The sequence below is a fragment of the Nyctibius grandis genome, chromosome W, assembly GCF_013368605.1.
Source record: "Nyctibius grandis isolate bNycGra1 chromosome W, bNycGra1.pri, whole genome shotgun sequence".
NCBI lineage: Eukaryota > Metazoa > Chordata > Aves > Nyctibiiformes > Nyctibiidae > Nyctibius > Nyctibius grandis.
Window position 1 is genome coordinate 12412581 of NC_090694.1, and position 15501 is coordinate 12428081.

General features: G+C 43.7%; 1 pseudogene; it reads left to right on the plus strand.

Moving 5' to 3' along the window:
- Nucleotides 1–9784: 9784 nt before the first annotated feature.
- On the plus strand, nt 9785–14333 carry LOC137675668 (dimethyladenosine transferase-like; annotated as a pseudogene).
- Nucleotides 14334–15501: the final 1168 nt, after the last annotated feature.

Sequence of the window (15501 nt, forward strand, 5' to 3'; positions counted from 1 at the left end):
GTCTCTCTCCCTTTTCCCTTTCCCTTAGGGTGGGGGGGGGAGAGGGTTAACAGAGAGTGTCTGCCACCAGGTTAATAGCTAGCCCAGCTTTAAACTGTGACAGATTTATTGGTGCCCAATGTGGGGCTTGAGAGAAGCTCCAACAGGTTGCTCTGATAAGTTGAATCCTGGCTCTGGTGGGAGGAGATCTGGAGAGCTTAGCTGAGAGAGTATCAGATTTCTTCCTTTGAGATTTATGAGGGGTTGGAAATTAAAACAGATAGTGAAGATGGTGATGTCATTTTTGAATGCTGTGTTATCTCGTCTTTTTATAGAGTTTCTTTCACAGTTGAGTATTGCAATGATGCCTTACCTGCTGTGGGCACTGTGTTATTGCTTGCTTCTTATGAATGTTTACATGCAATTTAGCAGTGGGCGCTGGTCGAAATGTATTGTTTTGGTATGGGGTTTGATACTGATTTATGCTGTGATAAACTGGGCAGTTGATATTCCGATCTCTTATCTCTATGACACAATGATGGGAAGCTTTAATCGCAAATCAGTAGCAGCGACTTCATCTGCACGCTCCAGGCGTCCTTTAGCTGATTCTGTTAATGATTACACTTCTAGTTTTACTTTGGGAAATAGTACCTTCTCCTTTTCTGCCAAGCTGATTCCACTAGATTTTGCGAAATTAGGATGGGGAAAGACTTCAGCCGTTATGACGGTGAGCCTGTTATTACCTGGTTGCTCCGATGCTGGGATAATGGGGCAGATAGCATGCAATTAGATGGTAGAGAAGCCAGACAGTTGGGATCCCTGTCCAGAGATGGTGGTATTGATAAGGCGCTTGCAAGAAAGTCAAACACTATCAGTCTCTGGAGGTGACTCTTGTCAGCTGTAAAGAGCAGGTATCCCTATAAAGATGATGTTATGAGCCACCTAAGCAAATGGACCACTATAGAAAAAGGTATTAACTACCTTAAAGAACTAGCTGTGCAAGAGATCATTTATAGACACCCACGGGAAGTTGTAGATCCTGATGAAGTGGAATGCAACCGATCCATGTTCCGGAAGGTTGTGAAGAATGCTCCACCGACATATACCCATACATTGTCAATATTAGTCTGGGGAGAAGATGATATAGCACGTTCTACTGTGGGCGAAATGGCTAACTATATGCGACAGTATGAAGATAGTATTTCTTCCCCACTGCAGGCACGCATCTCGGCTGTGGAAAAACTGACTAAGGAGAACAAGGACTCATTTAAACAACTGTCAGACAAACTGTCCAGGATACAGAATAAACTTGACTCTCTACCTACACAGGCGCGCGTTGCAGCTGTTAGGAGAAAACAGCCTCCTACAGGACCAGCTCAAAGGAAATGGAACACATCACGAGGTATCCTGTGGTTTGCCCTGCGTGGTTATGGGGAGGACATGAGCAGATGGCATGGACAACCTACCAGTACCCTACAGGCACGAGTATGTGAGTTGCAAGCTAAAAGAAATACCAGAGAGAATTTTTCTAGAAGGATGGCTGCTCCAGTTACCAGTGAGCAGGACCCCAGTCAGGGGAGATGGGCCTCAAATCCCTTTTTCCCAAGTGTGAATAGGAGAAATGAAGGTCCAGTCCCTGTGAGCAGCACGAATCCATTTCTTAATTAGGGGGGCCCTGCCTCCAGCCAGGTGGAGGAGAGGGACAACCGAGTTTATTGGACTGTGTGGATTCGATGGCCTGGCACATCAAAACCACAAAGGTATCGAGCCTTGGTAGACACTGGTGCACAGTGCACCCTAATGCCATCAGATCATAAAGGGGCAGAATCTATCAGTATTTCAGGAGTGACAGGAGGATCTCAAGTGTTATCTGTATTGGAGGCTGAAGTGATCCTAACTAAAAATGAATGGAAAAAGCACCCCATTGTGACTGGCCCAGATGCTCACGTACCTAAAAGTCGGGTAACTGAGGAACATGGAAACAACCAACAAGCGGATCAAGCTGCTAAAGTGTTCCAAATAGATTTGGACTGGGAACGTAAAGGTGAACTATTTTTAGCTCGGTGGGCTCATGACACTTCAGGTCATCAAGGGAGAGATGCAACATACAGATGGGCTCGTGACCGAGGGGTGGACTTAACCATGGACTCTATTGCACAGGTTAAGACAGTGGTGATGAGACTGGAGCTAGCTGCAAGTGGCGTCCAGTAACCTTCTCGAGACTGACATTTTGAACCTGCAACCCGTGGTCATGAACTGTGACAAAACTCATACCATCTCTCCTGCCCTGAGAGACTGCTAGCCAGATGGAAACCCACAATCCTGAACTAAATGAACTTGATGAACTTTTTGCATAAAGATGAATCATAAACTAGTGATATGTGTATATATATTTGAAAATGAAAAGGTAGTGGTGATCTGAGTATGATGTGAATGGTATGGAATAAGGGGTGGAATGTCCTGGTTTGGCCCAAACCAGGCCAATTAGTCTTAGAGAAACCAAGGTCACTGCTGAATTCCTCACTGCTTACAAGTGAAGAGCCAAAGGGGGGGTTGCACCTGCAGGGAGGAGCAGACAGGGCAGGTGACCCAAGATTGACCAACAAGGTATTCCATCCCATACATGTCATTCTCACTTTCCTATTTATCACTAACCCACTGCCTCCTGGAGGTGGGGCCCAGGAGGGAGGGGCCCTCCTGTCTCCCACTGATTGGTACCAGCTTTGCCAATTCTGCAGGTGTGATGGCAGGGGGAGCTACTGCATTTTCCCCTCTGCCTGTGCTGGGGAGAGCAACTCTGCCTGAGGAGGATTTCTAAGCTCTTGATCTTGGTTTTGTATATATTTGTATATATTTGATTATTTCTATTATTATTGTTATTATACTCTTTTTCATTACTATAGTTTATTAAAACTGTTTTAACTTTCCAACCCATAAGTCTCTCTCCCTTTTCCCTTTCCCTTAGGGTGGGGGGGGAAAGAGGGTTAACAGAGAGCGTCTGTCACCAGGTTAATAGCCGGCCCAGCTTTAAACCGTGACAGGTGTGTAAATGATTGAAAATAATTGAAGAAAATTTAAACTTTTGACAGTTTTACTTATGTATTGTGTGATTATGATACAAAAATCGGAGATCTCCAAACCCCCTTGCTTTCTAACTTTCCTCACCGAAGAGGGAAGCTAGGTGCGGCTGGGCAAGGAGTCTGAAAGAAAACTCAATAACACCAGAGTGTGTTATTAAGCAGGCATTCTTTATTGCAGCGCTGGGTAGCACTGGGGATTATCCACCATGAGTGCTCCACCGGTTTGGCAAATTTTCAGAGACTATATACCATAAAGTTATACATAGTCATAAGATTTCCGAGAACTCATTTACATAACCATGAGATATGCAAATGTCCGCTCCGCATGCGCAGTCGTTTTCTCTGGTGGTCGTCAGGGGTCTTCAGATGAAGGCTGGTAGTCTTCCTCAATGTGTTTGCTGACTGACCCCTGTTTTTGTGCAAACTCAGTCCGGGGATCATGTAGGTACGTCCTTCGAGGCAGCTGTTGTAACTCCCTTATCTTTATGTTTCCGTGCCTCTGTTTTCCCAAGGCCAAGATGTCTGAAGTGAGATATGGCCATCCTCATGAAAAGGCTCCCCTTTGTTTATTTGTATAACTAAGTTAGTTGAATGTCTAAGGTATTTACAACATCCTCCTTGTTCTTGGGGCCCCCAACCATTTCATTCCCCCCTTTACTTGTTACTTGTAAATTCTTTTACAAAGGTTCCAAGTTTTCATATTTCATTACCTTAGGTAGGATCCAAATTTTCATAGCTAATTTCTTCAGTTTATACCATAAAAGGCAATTTAAAGCTGTTAGTATAATGACAAACGCTAACAATATCAGATGTGGTGTAAAAAACAAAACCACAATATAATCATTAACAGTCTCGAGTTAACTTTACGGATGTGGGTTCTGTGAGTTGGGATTTCCATGGTCCTTCGGGTGCCTTCTTGATTCTCGAGTAGTGGATCCAGGCAGTGTGCTTCTCAAGCTTGACCACTGTGTAGGTCGTGAGCAAAACTTGAAAAGGTTTGCTCCATTTCTCTTCAAGAGGGTTACCTGAAATATTTTTAACATAAACCCAATCCCCAGGTTTAAACAAATGCACTGGTGGCCATAAACCATTCATAGGTTTCCTTTAAACTGGTCAGCAAAGTATATGGGTTTTCCACTACTGAATACAAAGCTTTAACTATCTGATTTATTGCTCGCAAATCCTGCACCCATCGGTAAGTTTTGCCATCAGGTTTTTTAACAGGTAAAATAGGTGTGTTATACTCTGAAGAGAGAACGACATTAAGGCATAAACAAGGTCAGATGCTGCCACTCAGACCGCTTTATTGAACGAGAGGGCAGAGAGAAAACGAAGCGATAGGAAAGGTAGGAAGTGAGAGGAGAAAACTAAGCAGGAGAGCAGAGAGAGCAGCAGGGTTAGTCACCACCACGGATCCAGCGGTGTGCCGTCGGTTTTCGTTCCTCGGTGGGGGGGTGTACAGACGAAGAAGCAGAAGTAGGCGCCGCCCGGAGGAGGAGGGAGGCGGCGGCAGGGGGCAGCAGCAGCAGCAGGGGGGAAGCAGGGAGGCTGTAAGGATCCTGCGGCTGGTCCATGGAGTCATGTCATCCAATGGGCATGTGTCTCCATGTAGGTCTCCTCCAATGGATGCGTGTCCACAGGCCTTGGTAACAGAGCTTGTCGCTGGCAGATAGAACATGCGCACTTATCACAAAATAACTAAACGCACTTGCTGTCTGCCCCAAAGAGTCCATTTTATGGTCCTCCACACCATCCTGTGGATCAAAGTTTGTTATGTCGTCTCAGATTGCTGTCTTCGGGATCCTGTGGTGGTGGGAGAAGGAAAGGATAGTAAAGTAGGAAAAGAGCATTTGAACTTCCTAAAATGTAAACAATCAACAAATTCAAACAATTTGTACAACAGGTGGCTTCGGTTGGTGTATTCAATGCCACCCGGTGATGAGGTAGGTCAGACAGAAATAAATTCAAACAAAATTAGTCTTCAGACCTTATTGCTTTTTCAAACAGAAAGTTGTAGGCAAACATATTATTTATCTCGCTTATGAAAGTTAGTATTGAAAAATGTGGCAGCCTTCCTATGGAAATTTGTATTTTAACAATAAAGAAAACTTAAAAATATTGTTCCACCCAATAAATAAAACAAGAGAGGCTTACATAGCGGGTGGACAGCTTCGTCCATCATCTTGATATGTACGTAGTAATTATCTTAACAATCTAAAGAGCAACAATTTAAAGAGAACAGAAACTTAACAATATCTCAACAATTGAAAGAGAATAGAAACGTATCTCAGGCCATGTTGGAGGTTTATGGCTCTGGGGGATCAGAAGAAGGAGGTGATTGTCCACAATTGCAAACACAAGGCCAATGACAATTACAGGATAAATCATAATCATAAAAAAACAGAAGATTAAGTATTCCAATAATGATTAAAATAATAGTTAAAAGGAAGAGTGCGATCAGAATCATAATTGCAGCTCCTGGTGCCAGCCACATTCTGTCCTTTTTTAATTCTTGCTATTCGTTTGGCTATTCACAGATGAGTTTGCCGCCTGCGTCGCGATCGGGAGACTGGTGGTCGCGCTGCCCTGGTCTGCTGGAGTTGGGGTCTGCATACGCAGTAGGAAAATGGATTTCCACACCCCCAGCCCAATAAGGAATGTTCCAGCACCTTCTCCTGGAAGGGCTGGAAGGCGCATGTGTGGTTTGGGGGAAAAATCTGTGCAATGAGATCTAACAGATATATTCTTTAGATATGTCTTTTATGTCTAGCAATGTTACTTTGATCACCAAGGATACTTGCAAGTAAGTATAGGACCCTGACAATCAGGATGCACAAACAGGTTTCACACAAGATCCTAGTTACCAAGCAATTTTCTACACAGAATTTGGATGCACAAGTTACACAATCCAGGCACACAAGCCACAAAGTTCTGATGAAGTTCTGGTCTACAAACGCAACAAGCGGGGGGGGTAATCGTCTCAGGGAGGCGGCACGTAAATCTTCACAAGGCTCTGGTTAAACAGGGATTTTCATCACACACCCCCCCACCCCAATCGTCCCTGAGAGGCACACACAGAAAACTGGAACTCCACACACAAGAACTCCCATCCCTTACATCCCTGAGAGGTGAACACATAATACAGACATGTGATACAGATCAGACCTATCCGGGGTACACAGGAGAAACGAGGCAAAGTTAAAGCAGATTAGAAGCGCAAGCCAAAGTTATAGCAGGCAAAGGGCGCAAGCTGAAGTTTAAAGTGGACTGGAGGGCGACACTGTCGCTTTAAGGGATCCTGCCGAGTACGCAAGTCCTCTATAATACTTTTCACTCCTCGACTATCTTCCAGTTTCAGGGGATATTGTTTTATCCTAACAGGCCGTGTTCTCTCTTTAAGTTTAACAACAACCCATTCTGCATTTTTAGCTTTTCCAGGCATTCCTGAGTGTTGGGGTCCATGCGAGGAACGGACTACAGCACACCAATATGATGCTCTAATAGTCACTTTATTGTAGTTAACACAGCTCTTTTATAACATACGTACTTTCTTATCTCATGGTCACGCCTTAGGCTATTAGCTGCAAGCACCGTGCACGCTCTGTCTGCGCGCCACTTCTGCTGTTCTGATTGGATGCTTGCTATGAGCCTAAGCAAGGCCACATCCTTATGCTTTCTTGCTGACTCATGCTCTTACATAACAGTGTACTCATATGTTCTCTCTATAGTTCTTCCACGATCCAGGCCCCAACACCTGAGGCCCACACTCCTGGATATACCTGGTCCTTTATTTCGTGTATAATTTCTTCTTTCCTGATTTGGGGTTCAGTGAGAGCCAAACTTAAAATTTCAATGTGATTCTTTTCTGGTATTTTAACTCAATTTCTCCATTTTTAAATTTTATCTCAGCATTCAATTGTTCTAATAAATCTCTTCCCAAAAGTGGTCTAGGAGCATCAGGCAGGTAGAGAAATTTATGAATTACTACACTTTACCCAACTTTGAATTCTAATGGTTTCAAAAGAAAGCTTTCTCAACCTGCCCAGCTGCTTCTACAATGTTAACATTTTGTTTGCTTATTGGCAATAAGGTCTGATTCAATACTGAAAATGTGGCACCTGTATCTACTAGAAATTCTATAGTTTTCTCTCCTTTCCCAAGCTGCATTTTTACCAAGGATTCTGCTAGGGAAGATTCCCCTGGTTCCAGTCAGTCATCTCCTGTGTCAGTAACCCTAACCGATTTCAGTTTGAGACAATCCTTTTTCCAATGCCCCATCTGCTTACAATACACACACTGATCTTTCAGGAGGGGTTGATTTCCCCTTGGTGGGGCACTTGCACTTCATCTCACAGCGTTAGTGTTATTTCCCGGTAAGTTCAGAGAGGCTCTCTGGCCCCCTGTGGTGCGCAGAGCAGCCGCTGCAGCACCGGCAACTGCTCCGCCCGACACTCCCCCCCTCCGAGTCTCCCCATTCCGATACGCCTGCCATGCAGTCTCCAGCAACCTCTCTAAATCTCTCGCAGCCATTCCTTGCACTTTCAGCAGCTTTCTCCTAATATCATCTGCCGATTGTCCCAAAAACAGAGATCCACTGTTCCCGGCAGAATTCCAGCCAGAATCAGAGCCTGCACCTGGGTTCTGACCACTTTCACAACCATCTGCTTTTCCGATTCGCTAAACACCGCATCAAACATTGCATCCACATCCTCCCAGTCAGGATCCTGGGTTTTCACAATTAGTTCAAATCCTTTCACAACCTTTTCAGGATCATCCCGATAATTCCCCGCAGCATCTCCTTCTCTATCCCCTCCTCTAATCTTTCATTCTGTGCACCAACCTTTAAACACTTTTGTACAATCCTACAAGCCAAACAACATCCTTTTAACCTCCCATTTTTCTTTTTTTTTTTTTTCCTTTTTTTTTTTTTTCTATCACCAGGACCATAGGGTCCTGGGGTGCTAAATTAATTCCACATTCCTTTTGTCACTCTGGGTGATTCCAGAGAGTAAAGAACATATCTGCATAACCCACTTCATCCCATTTTCTTTCACTTCTTAAAAATAACATAAGTTGTAACAAAGTATTGTAATCTAAAGTTCCGTTAACAGGCCATTTTTCTCCATCATATAACTTGTATAAAGGCCACCAATTGCAATATTTTATCAAAGTCTTACGGCTCACACTTCCTCCAGGTGGTCCCCCAATATCTTTCCAGTGAGTCAGAATACAGCCCAAAGGGCTCTTTTTCAAAACTTCACCCTGTTGGTTTCCCATTCAAAAATTTATAACACACAAAGACAGGGACTGGGGCCCGAACACTTACACACACACACACACAGACAGCCATTAACAATTACTATAGACAGTATTTCAGGTTCCCACATTTATCAATCACTTTGTCCTTCTCTGGCTGTTTCCCTCGCGGGATAACAGAACCGCGGATCCGGACTCCGCACTCGCTTCGTACGTATTTGTACGTCTCATTCACACAATCATACAAATTCAGATACAAAGTCAAGTTACAATAAACAAATTTTTCCTCTGAACATTCACTCACCTCCCCTCCAAAACCTCGGGGAGACAAACAAAGGTACAGAGATCACAAAGTTAACAACAGCAGCTGCTACTCCCCAGATGACAAATGCCGACATAGGTTATTCAAAGATTTTCAAATACGCGTATACCAAACATATACATATTACTACGCATATGTAAACCAAATGCCACCCAGCGGGGTTCTTACGAACCGCGACTTATGAGCAGCTCCAAATACAAATGCACAAACGATCGCACTAACGAGAAGATTAATATGAATCGTACATGCAAATGTCAAAATCAAATACAAATGCACAAACAAATGATTGCACTAACCGGATGATTAATACAAATCGTACATGCAAACGTATGCCACCCGGTGGGGTTCTTACGAACCGCGACTTATGAGTAGCTCCAAATGACTGGTCCCAAAAACAGAAACAAAAACAAAACAAAACAAAACGAACACAGAAAGAATGCCTTTTCTTACCAGTGGTCCTTGTCTGTCCCCGCACGGATCCGCTGAATCGGAGAGTCCCTCCAGAGAAGTCTCCGGGGCCGGCCAAGGGAGTCTCCGACTCAGGGGTCCTGCAGCCGGACAGAGAGGCTCCTGGCTGGCTCGCCAAAACTGATACAAAAATCAGAGATCTCCAAACCCCCTTGCTTTCTAACTTTCCTCACCGAAGAGGGAAGCTAGGTGCGGCTGGGTAAGGAGTCCGAAAGAAAACTCAATAACACCAGAGTGTGTTATTAAGCAGGCATTCTTTATTGCAGCGCTGGGCAGCACTGGGGATTATCCACCATGAGTGCTCCACCGGTTTGGCAAATTTTCAGAGACTATATACCATAAAGTTATACATAGTCATAAGATTTCCGAGAACTCATTTACATAACCATGAGATATGCAAATGTCCGCTCCGCATGCGCAGTCGTTTTCTCTGGTGGTCGTCGGGGGTCTTCAGATGAAGACTGGTAGTCTTCCTCAATGTGTTCGCTGACTGACCCCTGTTTTTGTGCAAACTCAGTCCGGGGATCATGTAGGTACGTCCTTCGAGGCAGCTGTTGTAACTCCCTTATCTTTATGTTTCCGTGCCTCTGTTTTCCCAAGGCCAAGATGTCTGAAGTGAGATATGGCCATCCTCATGAAAAGGCTCCCCTTTGTTTATTTGTATAACTAAGTTAGTCGAATGTCTAAGGTATTTACAACATCCTCCTTGTTCTTGGGGCTCCCAACCGTTTCAATTATTCTGAACAGTTATAATGACAGGGAAGAATGGTGTGAAGGGGCTGTAGTAGAAATGTATGATATTTACATTCACATATAATTTTGCACTGAGTCGGGTGTCTAATGTTAAGTAACTTGTTTTTTGTTTGTTTGTTTTGGGGAATACCAAATATTGAAAAAATACCTGATGAAATTCATAGGCTGGACTCTCAGATAGCTCTATGTATAACTGGATAAGGAGTTACTGTGTACAAGTGTAGCCCCACAACTTAGTCTGTTTCCTCCTGTGCAACAGCAACAACAAACCACCCACCCATACTGTGTACCAACAATAGAGGATTATTTCATTATAAACCACAGTTTCAGATTATAAACTGAGAGACCATTTATGTCATATGGAGTTAGTGAGTTAAAGCATCCTGTTGCTTTATCACCAGAAATTGCTGAGAATCACCTTTTAAATCGTTTATTTTCAAGGTTGAAACATAAGGTTTGCATTAGATAGATAGTAGGTACTAGAACAAGGGAGATCCCTCCAGGACTGATGAAAGAAGAAATAATTCTAGCTGTTTATATACAACAGTGTAATGCTGAATATTCTGACCCAGAGAAATTTAAAAAAATGTTTCTTTTTCTCTTTCCCCTTGTTATCTGTTCTCCCTCAGCTTTTTCCTGCCTTCTACTCATCCACAGTTACCTAGAATGGGGATTATTCTGGGTTATTTACCTCTTTCTCAGTATCACCCCTCACCACATGGCAATAAAACAAAGCCTAAATAGCCAATACAATTGACTTCCCACCTACTGTTTATTAAATAACATGTATCTAGCTAGGAAAACATGCTGTTATTCTTTATGACATTAGGGCTGTGTATATTCCCACATTTGGGTGCTCTTCCTATTAACTCCTCCTGAAGAGTCTATTCTCCAGACAACTTAAAAGAGATCTCATGCTATGTGCTATATTTGTAGCCCTGCACCTGAGCTTTTTTTAACTGAACATGGGTAACACTGCTGCAAAGCACACTTGCAGCTCCTGCAGGAGCTTGTTTTGGGCACAGAGGTCTTGCTTTTGTAGGGAAGATCATGCTCTAATCGTAAAAACCGCGATTCTTAAGCTAAATCTACCAGCAGAACCCGAAGCAGCAGCGAGAGCTCGGCGCAGCTGCCGCGCGGTCTCGCCCACGAGCGACCTGCCCTGTGCGGGAGGACTCAGCCCCAGCGAGAAGCACTGGTGCTGCCCCGACACCCCGCCAGACCGGGCGGGTGGTGTCCCGCACCGCGCCTGCCTCCCATGACGCACGCCGGCCCAGCCGCGGTGCTCGGCGTTACTTGTAGTCTCCGCACGGCGCCGAGCTGGGCTGGGCTGGGCCGGGCGCCGCCATTCCCAAGGTGCAGGCGGGGAAGTGGCTGCGGCAGGAGCGCAGGGAGGGGCTACACTACCGGCGAGTGTGGGCTGGGCTGAGCGGCGATGAGGCTGGGGCCACCATCTACCTAACTTTGCTGCTCCGGCTGCACTGTACCATAGACATCCTGTTTAACACTGGAGCTGGCCAGCACATTTTGAAAAACCTCCTTGTTGTCAATAGCATCATTGAGAAGGTGGGTGATGGCTGCCCAATGGACTGTGGCCACGTAGCAGGATGGCTCCGCACTTTGGTTTTAGAGTAAACACTCCTCTGTGGTCTCAACTGCGACTTAAAGCTTCAGGAACAGCTCGTTTCATATACTTGCTAGGCAGGTTTACAGTCAAGTGTCCAGCATTTGTGCTGAAGAACCCAAACGGTTAGTCTTTTCAGTCTGTGTTGCCTGACAGCAGATTTTGAGCTCAGAAAATAGTGCTGAGGCATTCAGGCAGGCTAATGTGGGTTCCCTACGGATGGGGAAAAGCCTGCACCCTCAGTGCCTGTGGTGCCCAACAGCTGCTGCCCCTAGGGCTGGGGAGTTTTTTTGAACGTGCCATTAGGGAACCAGGTGAAGGAAGTGATTGACCAGAGCTGCTCTCGGGGTTGAGCTGGGTGCTTGCTTACTTTTCTATACTCAGCCAAGGATCTCTCATAAATTAGTTTTCACCTTTTCCCTCCCATCCCTTTCTAAATGACATTCACACTCTTCTGTCAGCTGATTTCAGCTTTTTATTGAGCTGCATGTACCTTTCATTTTAAAATTAAATGACTGCTTGAAATCATCTCCTGAAAAATACTGAAATGCCATTTGTTCTTAGGTTGCCTTATGACGTACAGATGTCGTTCTGGAAGTAGGCCTGGGAACCGGTAACCTGACAGTAAAGATGTTAGAGAAAGTTAAAAAAGTAAGTGTGAATTCCCCCCCCGCCAAGCTCAAACTATATTGTGGCTTAGACTATGGCAAACAGAAGGACCTTCAGCTATCTGATTTAAATAAGTAGAATTACCCTATGGATATTTTTCTTAACGTTGTCATAATTCCAATGAGTTTTTAGCTGCTCATGTAAATCTTGTATGGTTTTATCAAACTATATTGCTGTTATCCATTTATGTGATGTCTTGCATGTTTTGGGGGGGAGTGCATAGCATAATAGGAAATATTTAAGAATTATTTAATACTTTAGCAATAGTTACAGTTTTTTTTACAATTTGAATTTTAATCCCAGTTAGGAGGAGTTATATAAAGTTGCAAATATATACTTTGTTTTCAGGTTATTGCTTGTGAAATTGACCCTTGACTTGTTGGTGAACTTCAGAAGAGAATCCAGGGAACATAAGCATGAACTGTGGAAATAGCGAGCACTTAAAGCAGTGGAGTTACTTTGGCAAAAACTTCGGCAACGTGCTTCTCTGAAGTGCATTTTCCCCCAGGTGTCTGGCAAACAAACTTGAAATCAAGGTTGGAGATATCTTGAAAACAGACTTACCATTCTTTGATGCATGTGTAGCTAACTTGCCTTACCAGGTATGGGCTAAACAATGTGGCAAATTTTTCTTTTTTTTTTTATACGATAATTTCCCAGAAGTTATACTAATGCTATTATTCTTTTCCTCATATTTCTTCACCTTTTGTTTTCAAGTTCTTGCTTCATAGACCTTTTTTCAGGTATGTGGAAGAACAGAGCTCTGGATTACCTGATAGAAAAAAAATAGTTTAAAAAATATTCCCAAATACTTTTTTTTTAAGTTCTTAAAATATCAGTTTTGTGGATCAGAGCCGCACGAGCATTTTTCTATAATATGAAAACTGCCAGTGCCTGGAGATTAGTTTATGTTAATGTATTAAGCATGAGGAGAAAATTTAGTCTTGGCATCAGTGATTGTTCAGCTGATGAAAACAGGAGTTGCACCTGTTTGCAGTAGTATTATAGCTAATTGTTATTCCAGGGATAAGTAGGGCATTGTAACATTTCAAATGCCTTCCTACCTTAGGAAGGAAGGGTAGTAAGGGTAGGATTGAAGCCAAGCCATTTCCTATTGTCTGGCCTAAAAATATAACTGTCTTAGGGTACTTCTGTGTGTTGTTCAATATGTCAGCAGTTTTTGATTCCTCTCACTGAAGCGCTAATGTTAGTGACATTACTGGTCAGTTTTTGGAGCTAGAGAGTTTAGGTTTGAAGGACTTATCATAGAATTATTCAAAATGATTTGTTACAGTCATGCACAAAACTCTGAGACTAGCCTCTGCATCTTTGATCTTGATCCATTTAGCAGTATACAGAATCAAATCCTATTGTAGCTTTAAGGAGATTTAGATGGTTTCACCAAGTTTTGTGGTGTTTTGGTTTTGTGTTTTTTTTTTTTAAATGCACTCTGAGATACTTAAGGTGGAGGGTGTTTATGACAGACTTCTGTTGCTTCTAAGTGCTGAGGGAAAGCCTGTGTTTTCCAAGTCTGTTAGTTGGCTTTTGACTTAAAAGCTGATTAGACTTCAAATTCACAGAATCACAGAATGGTTGGGGTTGGAAGGGACCTCTGGAGATCATCTAGCCCAACCCCCCTGCTAAAGCGGGTTCACCTAGAGCAGGCTGCACAGGGTTGCGTCCAGGTGGGTTTTGAATATCTCCAGAGAAGGAGACTCCACAACCTCCCTGGGCAGCCTGTTCCAGTGCTCTGTCACCCTCAAAGTAAAGAAGTTTTTCCTCATATTCAGATGGAACTTCATTTTCTTATTTCTGTTATTCTCAGGTGTGCAATGCTTATGTTTCAAAGGGAATTTGCACTTTGGTTGCAAAACCAGGAACTAAACTATACTATAGGCTCTCTATTAATACTCAGTTATTAGCTCAAGTGGACCATCTGATGAAGGTATGTCATTCTGTGTTAGCGAACAAAGCTATTAAAAAGATAACGATTCTAGGAATGTCAGGATTTGCTGCTTATTCATACAGCTGCCTGACTTCTCCTGACTAACAGGTCAGAAAGAACTTCAGGCCTCCTCCCAAAGATGAATCTAGTGTTGTCAGAATAGAGCCAAAGAACCCACCACCACCTATCAACTTCCAGGTGAGCATTGTATACTCTAATAACAATGAAACATACTAGTCATAATACTTAATTTAATTTTTCTTTTCACTTGTTACTCAGTTCTATATGCTGTTTTCACTACTAAGTACCAGCTATTCATTGGCATTTACAGAATTCCAAAATGCATATTCCTCTATTGATCAGGGTTGCATTAGGCCATTACCTGAATGTGCCACCATCAATTCGGGTGCTGCTTTGTTTACAGTATTTCTGACAAGACTGAGGTACCATCTCCATGCCAGTTGGAGATTTGCTAGTAATAATGTCCCTTTCACAGTACTTCATATCTCCCATATCATACTACTAATGGTTGTTTAGTCTTGTGTGCCTGACAAGTAGAACATCTGCAGTTAGATAACAGAGGCCTGTGATAACTCAGGGGCACCTAATCGCTGAGGCTGGAGATTCCGGCCCTGCTGCGAGAAGATCAAAGCACAGTGGAAAACTACTGCCTGCTAGAAACCCCTAATATACAGGCAAAAGCAGCAGGCCTGAAATCTTTCACTCTCTCTAGCAGGAACCGAGCTCCGCGGTGCCTGCATCCCCGCTTGCGTGCCTTTGCCCCGGGTGCTGCTTCGGAGATCCCCTGGTTTGCGAGGTAACGGGAATAAACCTGCTCTTTGCATTTTATCCGTGGCTTTGTGGTTGTTCCTGCGTCCTGCCTGTGTTGGCTCACGCCCAGGCTGGGCCTAGCAACGGTCAAGAGCTGGATTCAGGAATGCACGGATCGGGATCGGGGGCAGCAGGAAAACGGACAGAGTCCTCTTGAGGAGAAGGAACACGCCTCCACAAAATCCAATGTGAATCAAAGTGAAGACGTTTATTAAGCATAAGCTGTCCCTTTTATACATTTTGTACTTTCCCTGGCTGTAAGCATGTGCATTGCTATTCGTTAATATTACTAAACATACTCTTCTTTGATGTGTTGATTGGTCACTGCTCTGCCACTGGTCCTTCCTTAATTGGCTCCATCAGTTCTTGTTTCTTCTCCTCCGTGTTCGGCTCCCACCGGCTACTCCCTCAATTCTTGTTTGCTCAGCTACTGTTTTTCCTCATCTCTCGAAGGTCGGCTTGTTGACACTAGCTACATGAATCTTCTCACGCAGCTAGGCCTTCACTCCATACTCTCATACTTCTGGCTCATTACATGACCATTCTGCTCCAAAAACCCCTCTACAATTCCCCC